Genomic DNA, 18,207 nt, shown 5'->3' on the forward strand with positions numbered 1-18,207 from the left:
GATTAAATGCCAATGTTTCAACCTAGCGTGTTGCCAAGTGGTCTTAAATTTGCTCCTCTGGTGGAATATCATATTGACTATGATAAGCTGGTGCTCAGTGCACAAGGTAAGCAAAAGGACTGTGTTGGAACTGCAGTTCCCTACTCTTCCTTGCCAATTCCTTTCCAGAGCTCATACTCTCTTGCAACCCTTGCATTAAAGTCACCAAGAATGATAATCTTGTCATCTTTGTGGACGCTCGACAAGATAAAGTTCAGTGTTGAATAGAAAATGTTTTTTTGTCTCCTCTTCAGCATCCATGTTGGGGCATACGCACATATAACAGCAGTTTACTGGTTACTGGTAAGAGAAAGGCGGAAGGTCACAATACGCTTATTTACATCATGTGGAAGTTCAGTAAGACGTTTGATCATTTCCATTGTAATTGCAAAGTTGACACCATGTATCCATGGATGGCTGTCCGGTCTGCCTTGCCAACAGAAGGTACATCCACCGCCATGCTCTTTCAGCTATCCGGCTCCAGCTCTTTGAATCTCCTGAAGAGCAACAAGTGCTTCAGCTCACGGGACAGAAAAGCACTTCTTTTGGGACAGTCATTGTGTTTGATCCAAAAGGGTGCATACATTCCAGGTTGCAAAGTATAGTTTTTAGGTTTATTGACAACTTGAGGTAGTAATCCTGTTGGATACAGTATTCCAGCCATTGATAAGTAGGACAGGCTATCTTTAGGGCACCTTTTCTAGCCCCCTCCCCATTATGGGGTGAGCTGAGTAGATCCTAAAAAGGGCTGCTCAGTCATGGAGAACACTGCCGAAAGACACTGTTTCTGTCCAAGAGTGGAATAACTGAATCATATGTCTGCTGCCTGATGTGCTGGTGTGAAAACTAAGGACTCCAAATTCTCAGTATTTCTGTCCCCATCGCCAGTTGCTGCAGGACTTGCTCTTGGAGAATTCTTTAGTGGATGCCCTTCTCTTGCAGTAGTCTCCACCAGCAAGGTGTTTTTTTTTTTTTAATCAAGGATGTGTCCCCTTGATCTGGCCTGTTCAGCAAAAACCAGAGGGCGTCATGTCAGAGGCTAGATGTTGGGACCACTTTATTGGAGCATAGGCCCTATATTGCGCTTCACATGACCCGGCACAGGGGGATACCTTGCATTATCAATATCTCATATCAATCTCTCAATATCAACATCTGGTGGAAAAAAGTTGAAAGTATGATTCATTTAAAACAGAATACGAGGTCTATTAGAAAAGTATCTGACCTTATTATTTTTTTCAAAAACCATATGGATTTGAATCACGTGTGATTACATCAGACATGCTTGAACCCTCGTGGGCATGCAAGAGTTTTTTTCACGCCTGTCGGTTACATCATTCGCCTGTGGGCAGTCTTTGAGTGAGGAGTGGCCCACCCTCTCATCGATTTTTTCATTGTTTAGGAATGGCTCAGAGACTGCTGCTTTGTTTGATCAAAATTTTTTCAAAACTGTAAGGCACAACTGAGTGGACACCATTTGATAAATTAAGCTGGTTTTTGGTAAAGATTTTAATGGCTGATGAGAGAGTTTGGTCTGGTAGTGTCGCCGTAAGGACGGCCCACGGTGCCTGACGGCGATCTGCGCTTCGAGGCAGCAGCGTCTCGCCGTTTCAAGTTGAAAACGTCCACATTTCAGGCTCTGTTGACCCAGGAAGTCGTCAGAGAACAGAGAACTTTCAGAAGAAGTCGGCATGAGGAGTTTATTCGGACATTCCATTGTTAACGGACATTTTGTAATGAAAGAACGTGCGGGCAGAGTCGCATGTCGGGCCGGACCCGACTGCGGGGGGTCGCGACAGGAAAAACACCTCCGTTGGAAACCTTAACGGGCAAGTTGGAACATGCCCAAGCTGTTAAACAATTTCTCAGTTACTCACTTGTTGAAAGCCATCAAAAGCCGCCTGAATTTTATAAATGGTTTTCAACATGGAGGTGTTTTTCCTGTCGCAGTGCACACAGATTGCGGCGCATGTCTTTCATTACAAAATGTCCTTAAACAGTGGAATGTCCGCATAAAGTCCTCATGCCGGCCTCTTCTGAATCTTCTCTGTTCTCTCACGATGTCCTGGGTGAATTAAGCCTTAAATTAGGATGTTTTCAGGTCGAAACAGGCCGACGACGGCGCCTGGAAGCGCTGCGCAACGTCCCGCTCCGTGGGAAGTCGTTACACCGACAGAAACACCCCATAATCTCTCAATTCAATTCAATTCAATTCAATTTTTTTTTTATATAGCGCCAAATCACAACAAACAGTTGCCCCGAGGCGCTTTATATTGTAAGGCAAGGCCATACAATAATGATGTAAAACCCCAACGGTCAAAACGACCCCCTGTGAGCAAGCACTTGGCTACAGTGGGAAGGAAAAACTCCCTTTTAACAGGAAGAAACCTCCAGCAGAACCAGGCTCAGGGAGGGGCAGTCTTCTGCTGGGACTGGTTGGGGCTGAGGGAGAGAACCAGGAAAAAGACATGCTGTGGAGGGGAGCAGAGATCGATCACTAATGATTAAATGCAGAGTGGTGCATACAGAGCAAAAAGAGAAAGAAACAGTGCATCATGGGAACCCCCCAGCAGTCTACGTCTATAGCAGCATAACTAAGGGATGGTTCAGGGTCACCTGATCCAGCCCTAACTATAAGTTTTAGCAAAAAGGAAAGTTTTAAGCCTAATCTTAATCTTAAAAGTAGAGCCGTTAAACTTTTCACTGAAAACCAGCTTAATTTCTCGAATAGTGTCCACTCAGATATTCCACACAGGTCCAGAAAAGATTTTGATAAAGCAACGCGCGCCGTCTCGAGCAGCGTGTGAAACAAAGGAATTCAGCCGAGAGGGCGGGACCACATCTCACTCAAGGCCTGCCCACAGGGAAATGACATCACCGACACACATGAAAAAATGCGCACGAGGGTTCAAGCATGATTGGTATAATCGCACGTCATTCAAATCCATATAGTTTTTTTAAAAAATAAAAAGGTAGGATACTTTTCTGATAGACCTCGTATAGTTTTTTTTTAATAGAAATTCAAGGGAATTCATGACAAAAGGAGGGCTGTTAAAATTTGGACTGCATTTGATCAATAGAAGAAAATATTTCGGCTGTTTGTTCAAAGGTTGGGAGAACAAAGCTTGAAAGTTTGGAATTAGGTTCCAGCTCGCTGTCTTCTCACCAGTTATTTGTTTTGTGCAGAGCAGCGGGTTGATGAGCCGTTAAGAGCTAAAGTTGATGACCTGTCATTCTCAATGATCGGCTATAAAGATGTTGTTTAAATGGACTGTAGCGCCATGTGGCTCCGTGGCGGGCACGCTGTTATTCACTGAGTTTGCCCGTGCAGTGTTCACTCGGCTCAGTTTATCACTGTGATAACTTTGAAAAGACAATGGATCAGTTTTGTTGTTGAATTACGTACAAATCTCCCAGAAAATACACTGAAAGATGTGATTTCATACACTTTTCTTGTATTCCATGAAGAAATGAGTTGAACAAGTGGCAGAAATAAATGCAGAAATAAATGTTTGCAGCCCCTCGTACAAAACAAACAAAAAACGGTTTTCATCTGTAGCTACTTAACATGTTGTGAAAGTGTAGTGACACGGACCCACAACAGGGGGCGCAAATGAACGGTCAATAGATGAGCCAAAAAGTAACAATTTAATGTTGTGAAGGTGCACAACAAATACACAGACAATCTCAGAATATGATAACAGTCAATCCACAAAGGTGACGTGTGGGCAGGCTCGAGGATAGAAGACGTCTGTCCTGAGAAGAGCCGGAACCACACGATTTCCGCCGCCACCGAACCTGGTGAATACCGGAGCCACCAAGTCCCGAATTCCCAGGTGATCACCGTCCCCGACTGTCGGATCTGGTACTGCTGGCGAAGAACAAAGACAGTCAAGTGTGGGTGTGTGTACACCCAGTAACAACAACGGTGGGAATGCCACCTCCACCTCTAACACACACTCGTGCAGCGTCTGTTTAACCACTTATCTGACGGACGTAGGACGAAACAGTCGCAACCCACGCCGGTCCTCTGGTTGACAGCTGCAAAACAATAGCTCTTAGAATCAATTACTACAGGCAGAGAAAGTTACCTCCATTGAAGTACGATATCTCGGCAATGAGGTGGAGATGACGTCTGGTCTTTATGGAGTGAGATGATGTAGAGTAGATGGGTGACAGCTGTCAAGAGATAATGAGTGACAGCTGTCACCCCCGGCTGTGTCCGTGGCGGCAGCGCCCTCTCGTGCCTGAAGCCCGCACTTCAGGCAGGGCGCCCACTGGTGGTGGGCCAGCAGTACCTCCTCTTCTGGCGGCCCACACAACATAACACCATTCATGACAACTTTACAAGGGGTGAATTTACTTGATCTATTTATTTCTTCAATAACAAATCACTTTAGTCTATTTTAAGCCATAAAGTTGTGAATAATTGGGGCTGTGGTCACTTTGAGAGGTGCTGGCATATTGATAACTGTCCAATCAACAGTTGTCCATGAATTTGGGACAGGTGACTGTGATCTTGTTTTCCAGTTGAACCTCCAACTTCACATACATTTCCAAAAGCACTTTTTCACTTATGAGGTAGAAAAACTTTGAGATCTGTGTGAAATGCAGCATATGGTCAAATATGGGAAACAATCATTAGCCCAATCAATGAATGTGCTGGACATGTAGACGAATGTATTCTATGTACATATTACCGTTATTAGGTCAGAAATCTGTGGTGACTTGAAAGAGGCCACAACACTCAAATTGGAAGTGAACTTTTATGGCTGCCCATACAATTGGCAGCTGATTGAACGACCACCAAAAAACACCTTATGAACAGAAGGGAATGTGAGATCCTCAAACAGACTAACTATAACTATAAACAAACCATAAACTATAACATGTATCTATTCACATGTTCCAGAACATTGGCATAATGCTGTACATGGTCACCCTGCATTCTTGCATCTACACTTTCGAGAGCAGAGAGGTTCCGTTTTGCAGCAACATTTAAGTAGCTATCTACATACTTTGGCTGCCACTGGTAAAAGTGTCCATAAAGGTGTCCAAGAATAATCTATTTTGGTCCATCCATATTTCTCTGGAGAATGCACTGACTGAGTAGCCCGCATATGTTTGGACCAAATGCTGGCTTGGTACACTGTTCAGTTAGAATGCTGTAGCAGTGCAGCCTGCGTGGGAGGGATATTTTCCATTGACAGGCATTTTTGAGAAAACATGTCTTTCCTGAGATCGCTGACGTTTTCAAGGTCAGTTGTCTTATTGTAAAGAACACATGTGTACCTCACAAGCATTGCAAAAAAAGTTTGATTTCAGGCTAAGATGTTGAAAAGGACATGGTCATGGCAATGAAGGCATCTGTTACCTCTGGAAATGATTTCCATGTATCCCATGCTGTCTTTTTGCCTTTGCCCTGAAACTGAGAGGTTGTATTGCAACCTGTGAATGCATGGAAACCTGGGAGAGCCAAACATGTGTCCTTCTCAAGAGTCTTGAAAATACTATTAATGTGTATTTCTTGAAGGTTTAGCCCCATACCAAAAGCAACCCACATGCTGATGTATGGATAGTTGTCAAGAAGCTGTCCAAAAAGCCCAACAAGAATCATCACAATGTCTGTATCCACTGTCCTAACTACAATTCTCTGCACACCATTGTGTAGCCCATCAGTTATATGGAGGTATATTCTTGTGTCGCTACTTTTAGACTATCGTCTTTATACACATCCCAAACCATGTCAAGCCTGTTGCATGTCTTCAGCTGATACTTTATCCATGGCAGAATGACTTCACTGGCATACTCACCAAAGGTGGACACCTTATCAACAGATAAAGCATGCACATAGGTAGCTCCATCTATGATGTTAATATCAATGATGGAAGGCACAGGCGGATAAGTATCAGGAGCCATTAATCCAAGCAGATCTGATTTCTGTGATGGCAAATTGAGCTTACCCTCTTTGGAGAGAGATGGAGGATAGTTGTTCTCATGGGAAAACAACCCATCCAAGTCTCCATCTCTGTACTTACTTGCAATGTAAAGTTGATTGAAGAGACTGTAATTATTTGTCAAAGCTGCAAGTTTCACTTTATCTTTTAATATTGGCTTTCCTTTCTCATTCTTGAATAGAGGAAGGTTGTTTCTCTTGTAGAGAAGAAATGAAACTCTTGACTCTTCTCTACAAGAGTCAAGACAGAAGTCAGACTACCAGAGCAAGAATTTTAGCTGAGGAAGCTTCTGTGATTTGAAGCGAAACGTCCTCACGTCAAGCAACCCAGTCCAGTCGAAGATTCAAGCTTCTCTACAATGTTTGCAAAACCTCCACATACAGATCAAAATTTCAGACTTGATGAACACGGACAAAAATCATGATCATTTTCTCAAATTCTAGAACAATGTTCCAGAATTGGAGTGTTGGGTACACATTAATTAAAGACAACATAAACAATACAGATAGATGGGGTGCAGTTTGAAAGGGTGCATGAATATAAATAACTTGGGACAATAACAGATGAGAAAATCTGTTGGAAACCACACATCAAATATATACAAATCAGGTTATCAAGAAGCATTTTAGTGTTTAAAAAAAGCAAAACGTGTTCTGGATCACAAATCACTCTGAATCCTATACTGTTCAACTGTCTTACTGGTTTTCAGTTACTTTGGAGAGATCTGGGGCAATAACTACATTTATTATATGGTATGGGATTTTGCCAACTTCTGATTGGCTTATTCGCCACTTTCTGAGCTGTACTATATGCCGAGCTGACCGCTGGTGGAGCCGAGTAGTGTGAAACGAGTACACCTCGTGTGCAGCATAGCACTAGCTAATCGAGCGACGCCTTTTATCGATAACGACCAATCAGATAACGCGATACAATGCCTACTTTGGCTGTCAGTTTGTTGACAAGTTGGCAGAAGACAGGTTTGCGTCTGTTAGCGATGCTGACTTAAATTTTACACAAAAAAGATGCGAAGAACACCTGCAGAAATACACAGTCAGCAGCCAACCTGTTTCGCAAGTACGTCACTGAAAAGGGACATGCACCCAACTTTGAAACTTATGACAGACGGATGCTTGACGGAGTACTTGGTCAATTTTACGTAGAAGCAAGACAGGCGAATGGAAAAAAAGAAAAAAAAAAACAAGCCTGATGACTCTTCGTCACGGACTTAACAGGCATCTCCAGTCAATCAATGGGATGTCAGTTGGTGCAGTATGATAGTAATAATAAAGAGTTGAAACTTGAGACTGATTTTTCAGTTTTAGTATGTTTGACAAACTCCCAGTTTTCTTGTTTACCATATAATAAAGCAGTTATAGACTTTTCATTTAGGTGTACCTGAACCCCATCCTGACCAGGTCCGCATAATCACGGGTACACCTCATCAAAAGTCTATAATTGTATAGAGTATGATAAAATCACTAACTATTCTTCAAAAAGGGCAATATGGGTCATTCATAATGTTGCAATCAAGACAATACTCACTCACTCTTCTTAAAGTCAAAATTATTAAAATTAACAGACATAGTAAAATAACAAATAGCACAGGTCTTGTACAAAGCAAAAAAAATAACCTTTCACCAAAAACATACAGAAATTGTTCAGGGATGGAGAGGATGGATATCAATTAAGAGGGAAAAACAACAATAAAAAATTAATAAAATCCGTACAAACAAGATTCTGCATTTCATTTTGTGGGGTAAGATTGTGAACAGTGTGGGGTGAGGAGTTAAAGCAGCATCCAAACATTCAACAGTTTAAAACAAAATATAAAGAATGTGTTTTCACAGGATACAGGGGTGAAGTGGAGGTGTACAAGTCACTAGTTGTTCACAAGAAACTTATTTATTTCTATATTTATTTATTTGTGTTCATTGTTAGTTGGTTTTATCTTTTGTTGTATTTTGTTTTATCAGGTTCTTTTTGTATCTTTCTCTAAAATTGTATTGTAGCATTATTATTTATTATTACTATTGTTGTTGCTATTATTAATATATATAAATAAAAATAAATTTAAAATATTACAATTTGTAATACATTTGACTCTTTTACGACAACAAATGCAGGGTCATTAATTATTATACAGAAAACAAATGCGCACAAACATGCTGAGATGTGAACAGTTTAATGTTAACTTAGACATGCTAAGGCATTAGCATCGCTCACAAGTTATAAAATACATCTATCAACTGTTTCAGAAGATCATGATCGGTCAGTTTAACATAAAAAGATAAATATTACTCACAGACATTTGCTCTTTAGGGTTTTAGTGGGAAAAAGTAAGATAAAGTGAAGTAAAACAACAGCTTTGCTTCAAGGGCCCCAAAGCTGCCCAAAACGTGCCTGATTGAAAAGCACAGCACTTAACGCTTCCTACTAATACAATAACATGCTTTTGGAGGGCAGTATGCATTTTCAGAGACCCAATGTCCATGCCCAGTCACCCAAAATAACCGATATTTGCCGGAGTTAGACGAGGGCAAATATTAACTACAACTACAACTAAACAACAACAACTAAAAAACAACTACAAATACAAAACAACACGGGCATCAATTCAACAATAGGTAGCTGCATCAAAAAATGTGCACATTGAGAAAAGGCTTGTAAACACAAATAACACAAATATATGTGTCTCCTGCAAATTCACACAAAACACCCCAAAAGACAAAGCTCCACAACACAACAGAAGTACTGTTTCTGCCCAGAAGACGTCATCAATTCAATTCAATTTTTTTTTTTTATATAGCGCCAAATCACAACAAACAGTTGCCCCAAGGCGCTTTATATTGTAAGGCAAGGCCATACAATAATTATGTAAAACCCCAACGGTCAAAACGACCCCCTGTGAGCAAGCACTTGGCTACAGTGGGAAGGAAAAACTCCCTTTTAACAGGAAGAAACCTCCAACAGAACCAGGCTCAGGGAGGGGCAGTCTTCTGCTGGGACTGGTTGGGGCTGAGGGAGAGAACCAGGAAAAGACATGCTGTGGAGGGGAGCAGAGACCGATCACTAATGATTAAATGCAGAGTGGTGCATACAGAGCAAAAAGAGAAAGAAACAGTGCATCATGGGAACCCCCCAGCAGTCTACGTCTATAGCAGCATAACTAAGGGATGGTTCAGGGTCACCTGGTCCAGCCCTAACTATAAGCTTTAGCAAAAAGGAAAGTTTTAAGCCTAATCTTAAAAGTAGAGAGGGTGTCTGTCTCCCTGATCTGAATTGGGAGCTGGTTCCACAGGAGAGGAGCCTGAAAGCTGAAGGCTCTGCCTCCCATTCTACTCTTACAAACCCTAGGAACTACAAGTAAGCCTGCAGTCTGAGAGCGAAGCGCTCTATTGGGGTGATATGGTACTACGAGATCCCTAAGATAAGATGGGACCTGATTATTCAAAACCTTATAAGTAAGAAGAAGAATTTTAAATTCTATTCTAGAATTAACAGGAAGCCAATGAAGAGAGGCCAATATGGGTGAGATATGCTCTCTCCTTCTAGTCCCTGTTAGTCCAGCCTAGAGGAAATAAATGCATGAATTAGTTTTTCAGAATCACTCTGAGACAAGACCTTTCTAATTTTAGAGATATTGCGTAAATGCAAAAAAGCAGTCCTACATATTTGTTTAATATGCACTTTGAATGACATATCCTGATCAAAAATGACTCCGAGATTTCTCACAGTATTACTAGAGGTCAGGGTAATGCCATCCAGAGTAAGGATCTGGTTAGACACCATGTTTCTAATATTTGTGTCTGCTTTTGTTCACTGCAGTGTGAATAGAAGTAAAATCATCAATAAATCGATCAATAACCTTACTTAGCTCTGCCAAACAGGTGTTTTTCCAACTTGCACATGTGGGGCTGTGGTGAAACAGCCGATTGTCATGAGAACACTGGCAAAACAGCTTGGTCAGCTTCACTATTTAGTACTTTATTTGAGGGGTCTTCCGCCTTCTACTGCACAGTGTTTTTCATGGATGCAAAACATTAATTACACCTCATTTCGCTTTCTACTGCAGTTCATACTTTGCAATCCAGTCTTTTATAATCTTACGGTAAATAGTTCAGTTTGCCCAAACAGAAGTTTGATGCATGCTTTAGCTAAAGCTCTGTAGTAAATACTCTATAAAGCATAGATATAGCCAGAATGTGATTTTCTTTGTGTACCTGGAGAGTAATCACATTTCTCGAAATGCAAAAACTACACATTTATTTATTTTAGAAATTTAAGGCTTCTTGCTGCAAATGTACTTTTCACTCAGATCATCCCAGATATTCATTTTCTCCATGGAGAGTTTGATTGCTGCATAAATTCACCAACACAAGCCGGGAAAAAGCACACACAAGCAGATCTTCCTCTTTCTTTGTCATCTTCTGCCTTAACCTGCAGGAATGTGCAGTTACACATGGGTAAACACACAACGAGACGGACATTAATATTTGTGCGTCCACAGACACGTCTGCACACGTTCTAAATTCAGTTTAATAGCAAACATTCGTCTGGCCTGTTTGACATCTGACCTTTGTGAGCACATTCTGTTCATCTGACCTCCTCAGCTGTAACAACAATCCATCAGTTCTCACTACGTTTGTGTGTGAGAATGAGTGCGCACTGCTTGTGTACGTGCATTTAACCACATGCTCCAGAAACAGCTGATGAGAATTTTTGGCTATCACACGGTTTGACAAAACTAATTCAACGATGTAGTTAATGGATAGATGCAACAAAGTACACAGGATTCCATCTATCTATGCACTGTGTGTTTCCACGGACGTCGTGGTGTGTCTCAGGAACAGTTGACTGAACTCTTACTATTATTTACACCACTCACGCTCTAATAGAACACTCACACAGCAAAATCCACAAAGCACTCAGGTCTCAGTAACCCTTTAGTTGAAAAAGCAGATGTTAGCCTCAACTTTATGTTTGTAGTGTTCCTTAAAAAAGACTGGAAATTGTTTTTACTTCTGATGAATGTAAAACAGCCCCTCCATATACCTCTGCAGGCACTGAGATTATTACTAAAAGTAACTGCAAATAATTCTTTTCACCTTTAACCACTGTGAAAAGGCCCCTCCAATGTGTTTGTGTTAGCAGGTTTTGTTCTTAAATGACTCAGGGTCCCAAAGTTTATATTTGTTCCAGTTGACCATTTTTACTAAAAAAATGACTGTAAATGGCCCTTTTGACTTTTGACCAATGTGAAATGCCTCATCTACATAGTTCTGTAGGTTTGAGAGCCAATTTTATTCTGATATGACTCACAGACCCCGTTTCTATTTGATTCAATTGTCCAATTGAACTAAAAACGACTGTAAAGGGCTCTTTTGAACTTTGTCATTTGACCATGGCCCCAAAGCAGATGTTATTCTTAAATAACTCAGGGACTCCAAGTTGCATTGCACAGATTGGAGGAAGCCCACATGGACTGATGTCACTAATAAATGTAAGTCATGGCCATTTGATTGCTTGAAAGTCTCCCCTTCAGGGGTCGAAATTCTAAATTGTTTCCAGACCGTACGAATATTGCCGATACATTTTGAATTCCTTATTTAAATGCTAAGGAATAAAATTATTGTGGTGACAAAGAAAATTATTTTCATGACTTAAATCTTAAAAAAAAAAAAACACCCAGAGGCCGTATTGCTTTAAGCAATGCTCTGCTTCAGTTTCACACAGTTAAAGCAGTTACTCATTATTCAAGCATGTTTTCTTCCTGCTGCTCATTGAACAGTCGCTGACAAAGATGAAACCCACAGTTTATTTTTTTATTGCAAAGATTTAAAGTTGCTGAAGTGAACCATTTATCACTGTCAGAACTGACTGTTGTTCCTCTGCTGCACATTTGCTAGATTTTTTTTCAAAGTCACAAAGCTCCATTATTTTCACAAACCTGTTACTTTCAGATAATCTGTCCACTCTGCAGAGGGCAATCCATCATTTGGAAGTTTGTGATTTGTCCTTGCTTACAACTGCATACAAATAGTAAATAAGCTCTTCAGACATGCTACATGACACAACCAAGATAAATTCAGATAAGTGTGAAGATATCAAATGACAACTTTAAGCTAACTGCATAAAGACATGAAAACACCCACAAGTACAGAATGACTTGTAATAGGATGGAACCAATGATGCAGGCCCGGATCCAGACCGGTTTGGACCGATGCAGTTGTATCGGTCAAATTTTTTTACGCATTGTTCGTCATCGGTAAAAAAAAAAAAAAAAAAAAAATCTTGAATAATCCCGAATAGTGCCGAACGTGTCCCCGCGGTGAACACAGCTTTGGTTTTCATGTCAACCTATAGTCCGTAAATTATACGGATTTTTCCGAGTTTCAGAGTCATACGGACGTACAAATAAAGTCGGATATTCAGGGTTTGGTCTGCAGCGACTCTGTAATCAACCATTTCTGCAGCGCAACTTCACTTTGAAGCCGTGAACCATTGAAGCAATGCTTCGATTCAATGGCTCGTGGTTCTTTGATTCGCTGCTCTTCAGAAGCGGTAAGTCCGCTTCTTAACCCCTCGCAAAGCCATTAAAATATCATGAGTCACTTTTGTGTGTATTAAAGTCACTAACTGGGACTCTTGTCTTGTTCCTGTCAAGAAACGAGAATCATCCTCCGTTCAGTTCACACAGCTCGAAACACTGCTTTAAATAAAATGACACCTCTTTCCAAACATTGTAATACAGACAAGAAACTACAATCGACAAAAATGTTTTTACCTCCCAAAATGAAATGTGCTGTATTTCTTTACAAATTCCTGAAGTGAAGCACAGCAGCTGTAAGAATCAACTCAGATATGTGGAAAGATATTCATGCCAATAATGTCTGAAAGGAAATGCTTTTAACAAAAACTACAGATTTTGATTATTCCTATTTATGTCCAGAGATCAAGAATCCACCATGTAGAGTTTATTATGTACAGAGTTTAAGGATCCAGTGACCAATTTCATATTTATTTACTTTAAGACTCAATAAAATGTTCAATTTCAATTCAATTTCAATTTAATTAGCTTATAAAGTGCCAAATCACAACAAAATCTAAATATATATATATATATATATATATATATTCTGTGAACTGTCGGTATCTCAATATTATTAAGAATATATGCAGTTGTATTTTTATTGATTTTATCAACTGAAAAAAAAAGCATATATAGATTCAGGTATAATTGAAAGATTTTGGCAATAAATTTGATCCTGTTTACAGTTAATTTTTGTTATAGTGGTTTTATTCAGGACATCATATACTCAACAAAAATATAAACGCAACACTTTTGGTTTTGCTCCCATTTTGTATGAGATGAACTCAAAGATCTAAAACTTTTTCCACATACACAATATCATCATTTCCCTCAAATATTGTTCACAAACCAGTCTAAATCTGTGATAGTGAGCACTTCTCCTTTGCTGAGATAATCCGTCTCACTCACAGGTGTGCCATATGAAGATGCTGATTAGACACCATGATTAGTGCACAGGTGTGCCTTAGACTGCCCACAATAAAAGGCCACTCTGAAAGGTGCAGTTTTGTTTTATTGGGGGGGGATACCAGTCAGTAACTGGTGTGACCACCATTTGCCTCATGCAGTGCAACACATCTCCTTCGCATCATCCGTGAAGAGAACGCCTCTCCAACGTGCCAAACACAAGCGAATGTGAGCATTTGCCCACTCAAGTCGGTTACGACGACGAACTGGAGTCAGGTCGAGACCCCGATGAGGACGACGAGCATGCAGATGAGCTTCCCTGAGACAGTTTCTGACAGTTTGTGCAGAAATTCTTTGGTTATGCAAACTGATTGTTCCAGCAGCTGTCCGAGTGACTGGTCTCAGACGATCTTGGAGGTGAACATGCTGTATGTGGAGGTCCTGGGCTGGTGAGGTTACACGTGGTCTGCGGTTGTGAGGCTGGTTGGATGTACTGCCAAATTCTCTGAAACGCCTTTGGAGACGGCTTATGGTAGAGAAATGAACATTCAATACACGAGCAATAGCTCTGGTTGACATTCCTGCTGTCAGCATGCCAATTGCACTCTCCCTCAAATCTTGCGACATCTGTGGCATTGTGCTGTGTGATAAAACTGCACCTTTCAGAGTGGCCTTTTATTGTGGGCAGTCTAAGGCACACCTGTGCAATAATCATGGTGTCTAATCAGCATCTTTATATGGCACAACTGTGAGGTGGGATGGATTATCTCAGCAAAGGAGAAGTGCTCACTATCACAGATTTAGACTGGTTTGTGAACAATATTTGAGAGAAATGGTGATATTGTGTATGTGGAAAAAGTTTTAGATCTTTGAGTTCATCTCATACAAAATGGGAGCAAAACCAAAAGTGTTGCATTTATATTTTTGTTGAGTGTATTTATACAAATAAGTGTTCACTATGGTCCATGAAGTATAATAAATATATTAAAAGAAGTGTGACAGTGTATGTTGAACACGAATAAAAGAATGAAGATTATTGAATAACAAGACGCGTACGATTTTTATTTTATCATTGGGCAAAAATGCATCTGTCAGATTTTCACTCTGGATCCAGCCCTGTGATGGGCACAGCTAACAGGAAACTTAACTTCAATTACTGCTCATCTAAACTGAAAAAGTAACTGTGATAATGATGAACTGCTAAAATGTTAGCTGTAGCTACTGCTAACTTTTATTTCACAAATTTAGTTACGGTGCATCCGGAAAGAATTCACAACGCTTCACTTTTTCCACATTTTGTTATGTGGAAAATATTTGTTGTTCTAAAATTGAGTAAATTCATTTTATTCCTCAAAATTCTGCACACACTACCCCATAATGACAATGTGAAAAATGTTTTTGAGATTTTTGCAAATTTATTAAAAAATAATAATAAAAAACTAAGAAATCACATATACATAAGCATTCACAGCCTTTGCCATGAAGCTGTGTCTCAACACACAAATCTGGGTAAGGATACAGAAACATTTCTGCTGCTTTGAAGGTCCCAAAGACAGTGGCACAGTGGCCTCCATCATCCATAAATGGAAGAGGTTTGGATCCACCAAGACTCTTCCGAGCTGGCCACCTGTCTTAATTGAACGATCATGGTGAGAAGGGACTTAGGGAAGTGTCAGAGCGACCAAAAACCTGATGGTCAATCTGTCAGAGCTTCAGCCTTCTTCTGTGAAGAGAGGAGAACCTTTCAGAAGGACATCCATTTCTGCAGCAATCCACCAATCAGGCCTGTATGGTAGAGTGTCCAGACAACCACTCCTTTGTAAAAGGCACATGGCAGCCTGCCCGGAGTTTGCTAAAAGACATCTGATAGACTCTCAGACCATGAGAAACGACGACTCCCTGTGAACAGGACACCAATCAGACTTAGGTAACAGGGCATCTGGAAAGTAATACACAGCACTTTTTTCCACATTGTGTTATGTTACAGCCTTATGCCAAAATGAAGTAATGTAATTCTTTCCTCCTCAAAATTCTACTCACAACATCCCATAATGACAACATGGAAAAAGTTTTTTTTTTTTTTGGCAAATTTATTCAAAATAAAAAACTAACAAGCTCGGTGCACATATTCTTGGGCAGTTTTGCCCATTCCTCTTCCTGCAGCACCTCTTAAGCTCCTTCAGGTTGGATGGGCAGCGTTGGCGCACAGCCATTTTCAGATCTCTCTAGAGATGTTCAATCAGATTCATGTCTGGGTGCTGCTTGGGCCACTCAAGGACATTCAGAGAGTTGTCCTGAAGCCACTACTTTGATATCTTGGCTGTGTGCTTAGGGTCATTGTCCTCCTGAAAGATGAACCGTGGCTCCAGTCTGAGATCAAAAGCACTCTGGAGCAGGTTTTCATCCAGGATGTCTCTGTACATTGCTACATTCATCTTTCCCTCAATCCTGACTAGTCTCCCAGTTCCTGCTGCTGAAAAACATCCCCACAGCATGATGCTGCCACCACCATGCTTCACTGTAGGGATGGTGCCTGGTTTCCTCCAAATGTGACACCTGGCACTCACGCCAAAGCGTTCAATCTTTGACATTAAAAAAATTACATAATTAACAGGAAATAAAAGGGCTGAGTTCCTCTTCTAAAAACTGTAGAGATGTAACATTCTAAACACATATTGGACATTCTGGACACATCTTCTTTCATGTATTGTCATCATATGTCCAGCATTGTGTCATGTAGCCACACCCTCATCTCAGGTCCCACTCGGAAAAGGCCCTCCTCTGAAGGTGGTCTGTGCAGGAGACAGGCGGTGATAATATGGTTGGCAGTCTGCTCAGGCTCCCAGCACCCACACGCTGCACTGTCTGTTATGCCCCACTTCTTCATGGACGCTTCATGAAGCGTCTATGAAGAAGTGGGGCATAACAGGGGCATAAGTGGGGCTTAGGCGCTTCATGAACCGCCTACGCCCCTGTGTGTAGGCGGTTCAGGAGGGTCCATTGCCAGCGAGGTAGGTCTTCTCCTTCAATGCCATCTCCAGGATCCGGGACATAATGGTGTAGATGTGTATGTCCTGCCAACTCCGCCGCCAGCCAGGCTTTAGTTGTCAAATCCTCTGAGATGGACGTGAGCATCTCTTGTGTGGCCTGGTTGTATGGGTGGCGGGACTTGAGTCTGCTTGGAGGTGTTACCATGGTTGTGGTGTCATGGAGGAGGTGCCAATTGTGTTCCTGGGGTTTCCTTGCCAGGGCGAGGGTAGCAGCCTCTCGCCCTTGGCCAGCTGGAGCTATTCCTGCTAGGACTGGCAGGTAGAACATGGGGGTGGGTTTCAGGCAACCAGTTATAATCTGGAGGGCACTGTTAATGGCTGTATCGACCTTCTTAACATGTGGGCTTCTGTTCCAGGTTGGGGCACAGTACTCGGCTACAGAGAATGCAAGAGCTTGTGTGGAGATGTACCTTGGCAGAGGCCCCCCATGTCGTGCCAGCAAGGCGACGGATGAGTGAGACCCTTGCTGTTACTTTGACACTCACTTCCTCCAGATGTTGCTTGTAGGACAGTGTCCTGTCCAAGCGTATGCCCAGATACTTTGGGGCCTGCTGGAACTTCAGGGGTTTGTTGTCCACAGAGATCGCCAGTTTCCTTGTTGCTTCTCTGTTGCAGAGGTGGAATGCTGCTGACACGGTCTTCCCGGTACTGAGCTGCAGGCATCACCTGCGAAGGTAGGCAGCCAGGATCTCCATATCCTGGTTGAGGCCCTCTTCAACTGCCTTCCACGTTGGTTGGTGTAGTATGATGGCTAGATCATCTGCGTAGCCATACCTTCTGGATGTCATCACCGGTAGGTCGAAGATGTAAACATTGAAAAGCATCAGTGAGAGGACACACTCTTGTGGGACCCCGCTTCTCAGCCTTTTGAACCTGCTGCGCTGGCCATCAGTGTTTGTTTGCGGCATATTTTTGGTGATACGTGACTGAAAGTGTCGCATTTGCGGCACTGTTGGCTTGTCATGTTGTCATCGTCCTGCGGCACGCGGGTTCTGACGGACACGCGTCACATTCAGATCACCTGCTGCGTGATCTGATGGTCTATTTCACATGGAGCAACCTGCTGAGGTGCAAGGTGTGCGGCTGCTGCAGCCTGGCTGTGTCCTCTGAGACGTGGCTATCCGGCCCCATGTGATCATGTTTGTAAATACATATCAGCATGTAATGCAAGTGTGCTGGAGGGTGGGGGGGGGGGGGGGGGAGTGCGACACACATGCACACGTGTAATACACATGCACACTCTTGCAAAGCCACACTCGTGGGGGCACTTAGGCAATTTCACTGCCAACTTGAAAGTGATCGTCTGCTCACTATTTTTGTGCTGATAGCGCGAATGGCCACACATTTTCTAAGTGTTCAGCAAGCGGTGTTGGATGTTCATGTGTGACACCTGGAATTTGGCCGACACCTGCTGAGGGGATCGAGGGGTCGAATGGGCTCTCAGAGGGCACTCTGTCTTTTGGTTGCTGGTGTGCACGAATAGTTGTAGAGACAGGTGTATGAGGCGCTAGAGGCAGCTCTGATTTTTCACGAATGGCATGCAATTCATCCTTCATGCGCTAGTCGGCTTCAATTGTGTGTGAAGGGCCCCTGACCAACTTTCTGTAAAAATTATCCATAAAATTCTTCACAGACTGACACCTCCCTACCTAGCTGACCTAATTAA

The sequence above is a fragment of the Thalassophryne amazonica genome, chromosome 4, assembly GCF_902500255.1.
Source record: "Thalassophryne amazonica chromosome 4, fThaAma1.1, whole genome shotgun sequence".
Lineage (NCBI taxonomy): Eukaryota > Metazoa > Chordata > Actinopteri > Batrachoidiformes > Batrachoididae > Thalassophryne > Thalassophryne amazonica.